The 13,202-nt window shown below is 32.7% G+C and overlaps 1 long non-coding RNA gene across 1 annotated transcript; it reads right to left on the reverse strand.

The window, feature by feature from the left end:
* Positions 1 to 10,758: 10,758 nt before the first annotated feature.
* On the reverse strand, positions 10,759 to 10,977 carry LOC147812732 (uncharacterized). Its single transcript, XR_015432256.1, has 2 exons — positions 10,878 to 10,977; positions 10,759 to 10,838 (listed from the first exon to the last, which is right to left on the reverse strand). It is a non-coding gene; the product is annotated as an uncharacterized LOC147812732 (long non-coding RNA).
* Positions 10,978 to 13,202: the final 2,225 nt, after the last annotated feature.

A 13,202-nucleotide genomic window follows, 5' to 3' on the forward strand; every position in this document is an offset into this window, starting at 1 on the left:
AATATGTTTTCGAGGAGCGAAAAACCATTCTATGTCATTATGATTAAAATGTATCGACAAAATGTATTGCTCAGCATTAACAAGTTTAAAGGAGTAAAATTACAAAATTCATTAATTAAATTTTTTACATTTTAATACACTTTTTTACTTTTTAATTAGTTTCGGATTGATAAATCATTTTTTGTTAACTAAATTGGTGTGGATGTAATAGTTAAATCATCGTCGTCATAAACAGCGGAAATAGTTTAGATAATTACAATTAGACAAATTACAATATTAAAATAATACAACTAACTTTAAAATATTAAATCAAGCAAAGCTTATGACTTTGCATTGGCTCGCCCCCCCAGTCAAAAAAAAGTTGGCACGCCACTGAAAAGAGCAATAAAACGCTTTTTCCACTGATGAAAATATCCCCCCTTTCGTAGCTACCACCCACAGAGTTGTCAAGTAGCCTCCTCACTCTGAGAAAATGTTTTTAGCTTCTTGATATTGCCTACGGGCTCTTTTTTCCTAACTTCGGAAATATCAGATATCCACAGAAACACCCTTTTGTTTGATTTCTGGTCATAAATTTCTAAGAAGAAAACATATCTAGGGCTGCTGTAAATAGGAGGGACTTGTTAGAATCTGTCTTGAGATTTCCATAGTTTCTTTAAATTGGGACTCGTTCATTTCGAACTTTTCTCTCTTACAAAATTTAGATATTTTTTCTAATTTATTATAAAAGCTTTTTTTTTGCCTTTAATCATTCTAAATGTTTCAATTAGCCTAATTGTTTAATTTATTTAATTATTGTAGTTGATTTAATTTTGCTATTTTTCAAATCAATCATAAGAGAATGAAATAGGAATTTCTACATCAAATTTTTGTAGGATATTAAGACATAAATCTTTCACGTTGCAGGTAAGCAACAGGGACGTAGGTAAGGGGGGTGTTCAAACACTCCCCATTGTACAAGACAATTTTCCTTTTTTTTTATTAATACTATTGTTATTTTTCCTTAATTTTAGAAACTGAAAAAAAAATGGAAAATTTTCATGACATTTTATTTTGAGGCTTTTATTAGTCTGTAACAGAAATAAAATAATCACTACTGCTTCTTCGCTACCCATTCATCAAAAGAGCAATAAACGCGCTTTTCTTCAGTGATTAAATTAGATAGCATCCCTTTCCTCATTGATTTACCACCCACAAAGTTTCTCCCCTCAGAAAAGTAGCCAGCCCATTTAGGAAAATGTTCTTCGTTTCTTCCAATGAGTTCTGAGAGCAAGGTCGCAAGTAGAAACTTTTTCGTCCCACAAAAACAAATTGAAAGAAATGTTATATTCCACAAGAACAAATTGTTAAGATAAGGCGTTCTGCATTCTAATTCCTCATAAATCTATTACTCCTTATCTCCCCTTCTGCTGACCAGACGAGTGGTCTTCTCGCCGTTCAAACCCCCTTCTTCTAGCGTCCACCATGTAAAAGGGGGCGACCGCAAACGATTTGTAGCTTACAAATTATCAATTTGTAATTGTGGGATATCTATTTCACTGAGGAAAGCAAAAGCAGCTAGTTTTCAGCCTTATCTCATCTACTTTTTAAAATATCGGTTATACACAGATACTATTTACGGTCATAAAATGCATGCCTCAAACAAAGAATTCTCTTGGATTTCTAGGACTGCATATACATGTTAACCTTTTCAGGACATAAAACTTCCTTGGCAATTTTTTCGGTCATTCTGTCTGGGAACTTTGTTTTAAACACTCATCCTAAAAGCGCTTAGTTTCAGATTTTGATCAACGATGGGACAAGATCACCTAAGTGACCTAGCATTTTTAAGTGTGGAAAGAGAAAAATTGGAAATTATCAGCTTTGATGATATTATTGATAAATTTGCTTCATCAAAAGAAAGGAAAATTTATGCATAGTAATTAGTTTTATTAATGTATTATAATTATTTAAATATATGTATCTCCTTAGAGATAATAAATATTTACTTTTTTAAAGCTGCGTGTTTTTAAAATATTTCTTTATAAATATGAAAACTAAATAATAGGTATCTTTTGAACTAATTCTAGATTACCATATACATTTCAAAATCTAGTCTTGTTTTCTCAACTACACTTTTGTCTCAAATTTAAAGCCTAGCTTGAGCCTATGACTTTATTTATTAATTTGCGAGTATATTTAACATATTATATTGTATGGTTTTCGAATTGTGTCCCGGGCGCGAGTTAAGCTCGCTACGCCACTGCGGTTAACAGCCGAACGAGTTAACCAATCGCGCCACGGAGTCTGCGCAGCTCGCTAAAAATTTATGTAAATGCACATTTAATTGTTAGCTTTATTATTACCAGCTATTAATTATATCGGGTTTGGCTTGCTACATTTTATGCAGCCTTCGAAATAAACTATAATGGCAGCTTGTGCCTCCACATTTATATATTTTGAAAAAAGATATTGATGTTTCAAAGGATTTACCTCTTTAAACAAGACACATATCAATGAAATTTTATATCATTACTGGAATCTACTATCTTTTACTCAATTTCTGAACGGATTCTCTTTTTATCATCTCTCAAACCAACTAGAATTTAATCAATATTCGATCCCACTATTTTTTAACCTCAGAAGGACCCGCAATCACTTAATAAATACATGAAACTTCCCTCATTGCTGCATAATTCAAACCTACGTCCATTTGAAGCACCTCTTTTCATCTGTACTCGAACCCATTCTCTAATAACTAATACTCCTACCCACCATCATTTGAACTTATTTCAAACCTCATTTATTTAATATTCAATCTCACTCTCTTTTTATCGATACTAGAACACGCTAGAATCCGTTCCTCATTCTTTATTGGTATACTAATGCATTATCATTTCTTCAATAATAGAACTAATAACTATCAATAGGTTATCGAACTCGCTATTATTTGACCAGTATTCAATCTATTTACTTTCAATTGGTCCTCGAACTCAATATCTTTTAATCCGTTCTCTAATCCACTATCATTTCATCAATAATCGAGCTTTCTTGTAATTTGTACCAGGGGTGATTGTGAGCCCAAGTCAAAATTCCGGAAAATTTCTTGAGTAAAAAAAAAAAGTTTAAATCGAAAAAAATTTAAACAAGGTTGCTTTTTCTCAATATTTCTTAGTTTACTTAAAATATATTTAAAAGTTTACACATACCTATGTCGACCTGGAGAAGTAATTAAAATTTATAAATATGTCTTTTTTTCTTGAGTTTATGACTATAATAACTATTTATTAATAAAAAATGAATATTAATCTTGAAGCTTATAAAGTATCTGGCTCTCCCTCACAAATAAAATAAACTGTGTTTTTAAGTTCCATCTTTGAAAATTTGATTTCCGGAAACTTTTGCGATCAATGATTTTTTGAAATGTCTGAACCTTCCATCTCCGGAAACTTCCGGATCACAGTTAGCAAAAAATCCGGAGCACAATCAACCCTGTTTGTACTCTATGCACTCTGTTTTGATCTATACACGCTGCCTTCTTATAGGTTCTTAAACCTACTATAATTTGATTGCGAATCGAAGAAATTATAATTTAATCAGCAATTGAACTTACTAACATGCTATCATTAATCGACCGCATTATATTTCATTCAATACTCGAACCCACTTCCTTTTTATCGGTCGCTAACATTTGATTAGTGCAAGTAATGATGAAATAATAATGGCGTTTGTTTTCGATCATTGAAATGAGAATTGTTTAAAAGGCAGTTGGTTTAATCATTTGATCATAAATTAGTCCCATTCTCTTTTTGGTTAATACAAGGACCCTTTCTTAATTGAACTCGTTTCGAACCTTATTTTATTAATGCTGGAACCCACTAGCATTTGATCAGTATTTTCACCTACTGTTTAATCATTATTTGAAACCGCTTTCTTTTTATTAGCTCTCGAACCATCAAACTTTTCATTCGCTCTCAAAGCCTATGTCATTTCATCAATTCTCCTAACCACTATTTTTCATTTGTTTTCGAATTTGCTATTATTTGATCGCTTCTCAAATTCATTACATTTCAATCGGTTCTCGAACCCATCATGTTTTACTCTGATCAAATGATAGTGGATTCTAGCATTGAAATAAATTATTGAACCCACAATGTTTTAATAGGTTCTCGAACGCGCTATTTCTTGATCAAATATCGAAAGATGGTGGGTATCGATAAAAATGTGGGCTTGAATTTTGAACAAAAACAATAGTCTGTTCGTAGAGTGACCAAATGGTAGAAGATTCTAGCCCAAACTATTTTACGAACAAATGAAGTAAGCACAAACTGTAGTGGATGCGTGTACTGATTAAAATATTGGGTTCAATTCTTGAGAAACAGTGAAATCGATTCGTAAACGTTTAAAAAGATGGCGAGTTGATCAAAACAGAGTAGTTTCGAGGAGCGATTAAGAATAGAGGGTTTGGGAACCGATATAAAAAAAAATGTTTTACTTTCCCAATAAGTAGACAGAGAATTTGAGTTTTGATCGATCCCAAGAGAGTCTATTTGAAAATTGTTAAAATGACAGCAGCAAAAGGTGAGGTTCTATTATTGATTTAATGATCGTGGGTTCGCGTACCGATAAAAATATAGATACGAATGACGCGGAAGGAATTATAGCGGGACGAGTATATGCTATAATTATTAATAGAAATCTAATGGTAATTCATCAATTGTCGAGCTGTTCGAGTATTTAACATAAAAGAGTTCAAATGTTTGCGATAACGAGTACTGTTCAAATGATAGTAGTCTCTAATGTTAATCAAAAATTAATTGTAGAGTCAAAAGAGAGTGATTACGAGTTAGAATTCATCGAAATGTAGGGGGTCCGACAAAATTCTGGAAAAATTGAGTCTGTTCTGAAATATATTAAATGATAGTTGGTATAAGTACTGGTCAGATGGTGGCCTGCAGTACCAATAAATACAGTTAGTCGTAGGTTTGAGTAAAAAAGAAATGAAAATCGATTGGAAATCCTATAAAAGAATGGTTGGTTTATAGCATTGACTTAAAACAGTGAGTTCAAGAACCGATTAAAATATGATGGGTCATTTAATCAGTGCTTTACCTTTTAGTCAGTATACTAAGACTCATTTTTTTCCCCTGTTCTGTTTTTTAATCGTTACTCGGATCCACTGTATTATCATCAGTTCTCAATCACTAATCAACTTTATAATTTTCCTACTGGTATTCGAACAGACGATCTTTTTATCGAATTTCGAACGAATTATAAATTTTTGAACTGCCTCAATAGTGTTCATTACTCAATATCATTCCCTTTATTGTTTCTTGAACTCCTTCATTTTAATCCGCTAACATTTCAACAGTACAGGAACGCACTATTATTTGATCCGTAATCTAGTTTACTATCCATGGTATCTTACTCGATCTCTCTGTTATTACATTTATCTACATAATACTTTCTTTTGTTAAACCAATAAGAGTTTTCTAACTTACCATCTTGAGTTCAATAATCGCACTCACGCGCATTTGAATATATTCGATAGACTAATCATTTGAACACGTTTCTAATTTTATACTTGAGCGTACTACCCATTTGTAACATTATTTAATTACAGATCGAACCTACTTTCATTTAATAAATTATGCGGCCCGTTATTATTTGTATATTACTATATGATTACCTATAATTTGATCATTATTCGAGCCTGCTATATTTTAAAAACTTTTCTGAACTACTGATCTTCGTTAAACGTGAAACTAGAATTATTTATAGTTACTCCCACCCGCTCACATATGATCAAAATCGAACTATCTATCACAAGATTCGATCTTACTATTGTATGAACATTACTTGTTATTATTATCAATTTGTACGTGTTTAACTTACCTGTGCGCATCACTCGTTCCCTATAATCCATAATGATGCATCCTATTATTCAACAATACTTGATCTGTACTCAATTATTTGATTATTAATTTCATCATTTTTTGTGTCTACTGTAATTTTGAAAATTCATTAAACCACTCTAAATACTAATGAGTCTCACTTGTTAAACTCTAACCAAATAACTATTTATTAATACTTTATCTCGCTCACATATGATCAATCGAACGTTAATAGTTCTTATTATCATGTGAAAAATTTTCTGAAACAATTTAGATAAACTCCAGATTTCTATTCATGTCTAATATCAAAGCAAAGCTCGACCAATCTATTATTTGTACCTATTATCTTTTTTGTTAGATACTCAAACCGATTAATTTTTTTAACGGTTGCTGCAACTACTATCAATTAGTAACCTGACATACATTATACGATCATTATTTAAACCTCGTTTGTTAACTTTTTGAACTCTGTTAAATCACTTTCTTAATCTCATTAATCGTTTATCACTACTCAAACCTACTATCATATGTTCATTGTCGAACCATTGATCAATTGAGTACTTGTACTACAAGAAGACCCAACATACACACATGTGAACTAATGACATGAGCGCTAACAAATCTTAATGAGCATAAGTTTCTCTACATAAGTGAGAATGTTAATTATCTACCGAACCGTATTGCACGTAGAAATATATTTCTTTCTCGTTTACTTCTTTTATTTATATTCATTTATTATTTGTTTATGTATTTTATTATAACCATGATATATTTGTGTTTTGTATATCTGGCAACTCTGATAAGTCTGTTTACGTTCTACATGCCTGTCTTTGTGTTAGATTTCTGTGTGAAAGAATTGAAATCTTTGTGAATGAACTTAGAATTGATACTTGATGAAGTTCAGTTATTCGATAAAATTCCACGCTTCGATAATCAATCAGGATCAAGATACCCACACTACGTCACTTGCAGGTATACCATTGAAGAAAGAACGATCGAACCAGTAATCGTGTTATGTCTCTGAGTAAATATTTAGTGAAAGAATTGGAAATCTTTGAGAAAATTTCTTTGTAATAACTTAGAATGTGTCACTGAAGATAATTACCTACTTAGCCACTTATTTTCCTACCTACCTAAGAATTCCTGTTTTCGTTGTGAAAGAAGACACCCACACAAAATATATTTTACTTACATCAACATACATTATAGCATACACTATACAACATCATAGTAAACAATACGAAAGAAAAATTCCCTCCAGGTTTTTCCTGGGGCCCTACCATGAGCTACCGGGAATGGAATGAAGATTCCCGGCTGGAAAGTGAAACTGGGAAAGTTTGGTTCCATGAATGTTCAATACCGCACCATGAACACTCCCTTGGAATCAGACATTCCACGATAACTCGCTCTCAGGGCGTGGCTAAAATTTAACCAATCACACAATTTACTTTAGATTTTCTTTTTGAGTCTGGCAACATTAGCATGAGTAAAACGAAACGAGCTTCTGCTATTTGGATAATATTTTTGACTACTTATTGTTTTCTTTTTATAATGTTTTTTGTTTTCATTAGACTAAAAAAACATGAACTGCGAATACTTTGAAATATTCTTTAATTTATTATACATATAGTTTTATTAATTAAAAACTGTCATATTTATCATGTATAACTCATAAAATAAAATCATTTTTTCATAATAAATATTTCTGATATATCCCATCCTTAATACGCTTCATTACTTATTTTAAATATTTTTTAAAAAGTACAACTCTTAAAATAATGATCATATTTTAATGAATTAAGAGTCAAAATTTCGTGCCTGAGAACTGCATGTAGATAGATTACTAATTATACTAGTTTTTAAATCCAAACTAATTGCCAGAAAGAATTCAAATTTTATCAGACAAAAAAATTAACGTTTGCCTTGATCTCTTTGAAATTAATTTAATTTCAGAAAAGTTCATTAGTTTTCAATTAAATTTGTAACAGTATGAATGACTGAATTTACTGCTTTGCTTATTACTTTGGTTTATTTGTTACATTATAAAAGTGACTGTTTTTACTGATAGTTAAATAAATATGTTCACAAGAAATTAATTTATAGAACTGCGTAAAATTTTTTTCGTGATTTGTAAAATCATTTTACGTATGAAATACTTAAAAATTATAGTTCAGGGAACTACTTCCGCAGCTTTTATAGTATATATTTTAATGGAAGAATGAGAATAAAAATTTTGAAAATGAGTAAAAGAAGAAATAAATACAAATTTCATAAATATTTTCTGAAACTTTTTTTTTTTGTATTTCTTATTATACAAATATATTACAAATTCTTTAAAATGTGCTGCCATTGGTGTATAATATAAAGAACTATCGTTCGAAAGGAAGTTAAACATTGTTCAACTAAAAGTTCATCGAAAGAAAATTAAAAAAAGAAATGAGTGGAACTTCAAAAAAAGTTATTGGCCAAGTAATATATCCCGTAATAATAACATAGAAATAGTAACAATTATCATATGAAAGCATAATTATTTTTAGTTTGCCGTAATTTCTTAGTTAACTCGGAAAGTATCTTTTCGTTCACACATACTAATGAAACAAAACATTTCTCTTTTAATTATCGTCTTGAAAATGGCTCGGGCAAGTTTATCTTTTAGAAATTTTGTTATCTTTTCTTATGAAATAGAAAAAAATTAAGACATTCATCGACGAAATATCGTATTTTGTCCTTAAAAATTCATCATTCCCTCCTTGGAACGACGATTCCAGGTGCCGGAGACTGGTTGGAATGAAACCGGTTCCAATTCCAGCCAAGAAACTCTTTCCAAGGTGTTCGTGGTGGGGAAAAATAATTCCCGTTGGAACGTGACGTCATTCCCAGATGGAATTTCATTCCATGGAGCTCATGGTAGGGTTCCTGAATGGGATTCGAAAACAACTTATCTTCGACATTACTGTAGAATTTCTTCTCACTTTTCATAGCCTTTTTCAAGCTAAATTATTTTCCATTGAATCCATGTGTTATTGTGTGTCCTTGGAGAGAAAAAAAAACTGAAGATTCATCGGCAGAGTGGGGTTGCCCAGAACAACACGAGAAAAATTTCATTACACCCCTTAAGAACTTCCAAACAAAAGATTTACTGATGGTGCGAAGGATGTATTTAACTCAGTTTGCAGACCTCGAGTGTCCCTGTTTCCCTTAAACGTGTCTAAGTCACAGCAAACTACCGCTAATTCATTTATATCCCTCTCCGCCGAACGGAGATGCTCTCCATCTTCACTTGCTCTGCTTTTTTGTTTCTGCAGAAAATAGTGGTGAAAATAACTAATGACGTCATTTAACTAATAAAACCTCTATTTTATGAAAAATAAAACGAAATTTTTATATTCTTTCTAGGTTAAATCTAGAATTAGCTAAACTCAACCTAAGGTGATTTAATTGCACTGCAGTTACATTTGATATTTTACAATTAAGATCATTTACATATTATTCTCTCGCCTATTCATTGCTCATTTACTCCTCCTCCCCAACGGCAAAACGCATTTTATAAAATATTTCAATTTACAGTAGTTTGACTTTAAGTTTTCTGTGGGGAAAAATCAATCATAAAACAGTGTTAAGATTAGCCTTTGACTAAGAATTTTGAAATTTGGCTAAGTCTTTTGATATTCAACTACACTGCTGGACAATTGCTAAGGACGGATCACAAATTGCAATATAGCATAACATTAAGCGAGACATGAGGCCTAGTAGGATAAAATATAGTTGCCACACTGTTCAGACATTAGAATAAAGAATACTAATTGTTCTGGAAAGTACAAAAGCTATGAAACATCTGAAAGAAAAAAAATGTTCATTTGATGCTGTGTACGGAAAAATGGAACAATGCATCTAAATGTCAGCAGGCAGCTTGAAGAAAGGTGTCAGTACGGGATATGTTCACCGTGGAGTGTGATGCAGCATTCTACACGTCGTATCATACTTTGCACAACATTAACCAGCAGCTGTTGAGGCAATTTATCCCATTCCTCTGTCAGTGCACGAATGAGGGTGTTCTTGTTTGTCGGAGGATAGTTTTGACCAGCAAGTTGCCTCCCCAAAGCATCCTAAGCATTTTCAATGGGGTTTAGATCCGGAGAACGTGATGGCCATACGAGACGTTGAATACCCTCGCTGTCTAGACAATCCTGCACAGCGAGTGTTCGATGACATGTTGCGTTGTCGTCCATAAAAACAAATTTATCACCTACAGCACCACGGAAAAGACGAACAAGAGGAAGTAGAACTTCATCAATGTATCGTTGGCCCGTCATAGTCCCATTCGCAACCACATGTAGGCGCATGCGGCCATTGATCATGAAACGGCCCCCAACATGACACTGCATGTCAGATATCGGTCCCTTTCCTGGATATTTTCTGAACGATAACCAGTACCACTCTCGCGCCAGATCAGTTGGCGTCTACAATCCGATGACAGACTGAACCTACTCTCATCTGAGAATAGTACGCATGCCCTGTCCTGTTCAGTCCAATTGTGATGCTCACGACACCGTTGCAAACGGGCAGTACGGTGCTGTCTGGTCAATGGAACACACACAACAGGTATGCGGACATATAGTCCTCCTCCCCTCAAACGTCTGGCAATAGTTTTTCGGGAGATTTGCCACCTGCTGAGCTATGGTGCTCCTGTTCCTTTTTGCTGATAGAACGATGTCTGTCTTCTGCAGGCGTCGTACTTCTAACACGACCTCCCCTGTGCCGCCTACTGCACATTCCAGTAGTTTTAAATGATTTCCACAGCCGTGAAACAACGCTGTGAGCGATGTCGAACTCCCTGGCCACATCTGTTATTTTTCGCCCTTCTTCGATCTTTCCAATAATTCGACCACGCTTAAAATCATCTACGTGATATCGGGAAGACATGCCGAAAATTTCAAGTTCGTCAACTAAATCGTTCTTGTAAAACTTTAACTTGAAACAACAACTCTCCACACGCGTCAAAACCTTTAAAGCTCTTATCAGCGCTATCACGTGATGAACGGACGTGGAAAAAAAATTTGCATACTCATATCTCTTCTTACTATATCCCGCACTTATTCTAATTTTTCACATTGCTGCCTTTCATTTTGTGGTTGCCATGGATGATAGAGTTATCCGTCCTTAGCAATTGTCCAGCAGTGTAGTTTACTGGTAATAATTTAAAGTCCTTTTAGCCCTGTATCTATCTATATATAAAACATAATAATAATCTTAGTAATTCCTTTACCTAAATAATTTTCTTAATTTATTATTCTATACAAAACGCTCTTTCTCACACATTAATATTCACATCCTGTCTTCAAGTCATACATTGATTAACATTTTATCGTTTTTTCCTTTCGCTAACTCGTAAGAAAGGCTTTTATCCCTTGACCTATGTAATTGACCAATTAGAATTTTCAACATTTCCTATAGTCCCCTAAAACGAAAATTTCTACGGATTTATTTTGCAAGACTTTCCCTAACTATTAAATTGAAGAACACTTTGATTTTCTGGATGATTGTTCTCTTTCGTATTAAGTAAATATTGTGCATTGCCTGTTTTTATCCTTCCTCTCGGCAACGACTTTAGATGAATATATAGATAGACGCCACTCATTGATTTATTATTATTTTTTAAAGTTAAGAATTACAGATCTGTATACGTTTGTCCGGTATGCCTAACACTGATTCTTTTAAAAATTATAGTACCATTGCTCCTGCTGTTCCCAATACTGCCCATCGAAGTGAAGGGTTGCGTTTGTGGTCTTGAATTCGTTCACCATGATGTAGCGATACCCTATAACGAAACAGTACCCAATATATCTGCGAATGAAAAGTTCTATCTTCAGGTATAACTACTTTTGTGCTTTAACCGGATAATCTTAGGTTTTATCAGAATCCTTGGTAACAGTCCGAATTATATTACAGCAGACTTAGGGCTTTTAATGAGTTACTTTGGTGAATATTAGGTTTTACCGTTAAATCCTAAGATTAACCTAACTTTGAGCTGTTACAGTAACCAAATCATTCTTAGACGCGCTTAATTAGCAAGTGTACAATCGTGATGCTTTTCTGATCATTTCCTATTAGATTTTCAAATTCCAATATTTTTTTATGTGACATAACGACACAAGAATTTTAAATTATAATCATATTTTGACGTACTTGCTATGCCGCATTCCATACTAAATCAGCTTTGTTTACCAATCGTTTTTTTTTCGTCCGGTCAAATCCCTATTTATTTATTTCTAAATTTTAAGATTCTGATATATGTTATTCGTGATTGCAACGCATGAATGCACCCTCTATCTGGGCGCAAATTTTCAGACTATTATTTATTAGATTTTCATTCAGTACCTTCAGAATAACTGTATAGGTAGGACGTTTTTTTCCATCAGCAAAGAGGAAACAAAATTTCCCTAAGAAAAAAGCTGATGAACTTGACATCTAGAAGAACATCGGTAAATCTTTTTGAAACAGAACGCAAGTAACACTTCAAGAACATTTTTCCATTAATGCTTTTTTGATCAACAAACATCATTTCAGTGAAATGGGAACTTTTGCATTCGTGATGACTAAGGCCTGGATTTTGATGACATTTGCATTTTTGGACATTTTTTGTCCTTTAGAGCATTTATTGAGATTTATAGGGCATTTTCTTTAAATTTTGGGGCGTATTTTGCATTTTAAAGCATTTCTTAGATTTTTTGTTAATTTTTTTCTAATTTTTATTATTATACTGGCTTCCAAACAATGAAAAAAATCTCTAGGATATTAAAAGGTGAAGCAACATCTTTTCAAGTTGAAGAAGAATTGTCAGTAAATGTGACCGTTCTTTTCAAGTACGCACCAATAACATCAGTAGACATTGAAAGAAGCTTCTCCTGGTATAAAAATTTGCTTTCAGACAAGAAACGCTCATTTACATTTCAAAATATTAAAAAAAAATTTAATAATCCACTGTAATTCTGATATTTAGTAATACTATTATGAAATGGAAGTTGTTATATTCATTTAAGTTTCTATACAAAATGAAAATGTTTTGGAGTCAATATATTTTCCTTTTTTTTTTGTTATTTTAGGATATAAAACATATTTGTCAAACTTTAATGAACGTAGAACAAGTATTGCATTGCTTTATATTTTTTGAAACGACTCATAATAATTTTAAAGAGTAAAACATTGTTTTAGTTCAATATTTTTACTTCTATTTAAGTCATGTCATAAGACATTTTTAGCGCAATTTTCGCATTTTAAGGGCATTTTTTGCACTTTTAAGGGCATTTTTTGCACTTTTTAAGGGCATTA

This window comes from Parasteatoda tepidariorum, chromosome 3 (assembly GCF_982258835.1).
Source record: "Parasteatoda tepidariorum strain Cologne lab strain chromosome 3, Ptep-v5.0, whole genome shotgun sequence".
Classification (NCBI taxonomy): Eukaryota; Metazoa; Arthropoda; class Arachnida; order Araneae; family Theridiidae; genus Parasteatoda; species Parasteatoda tepidariorum.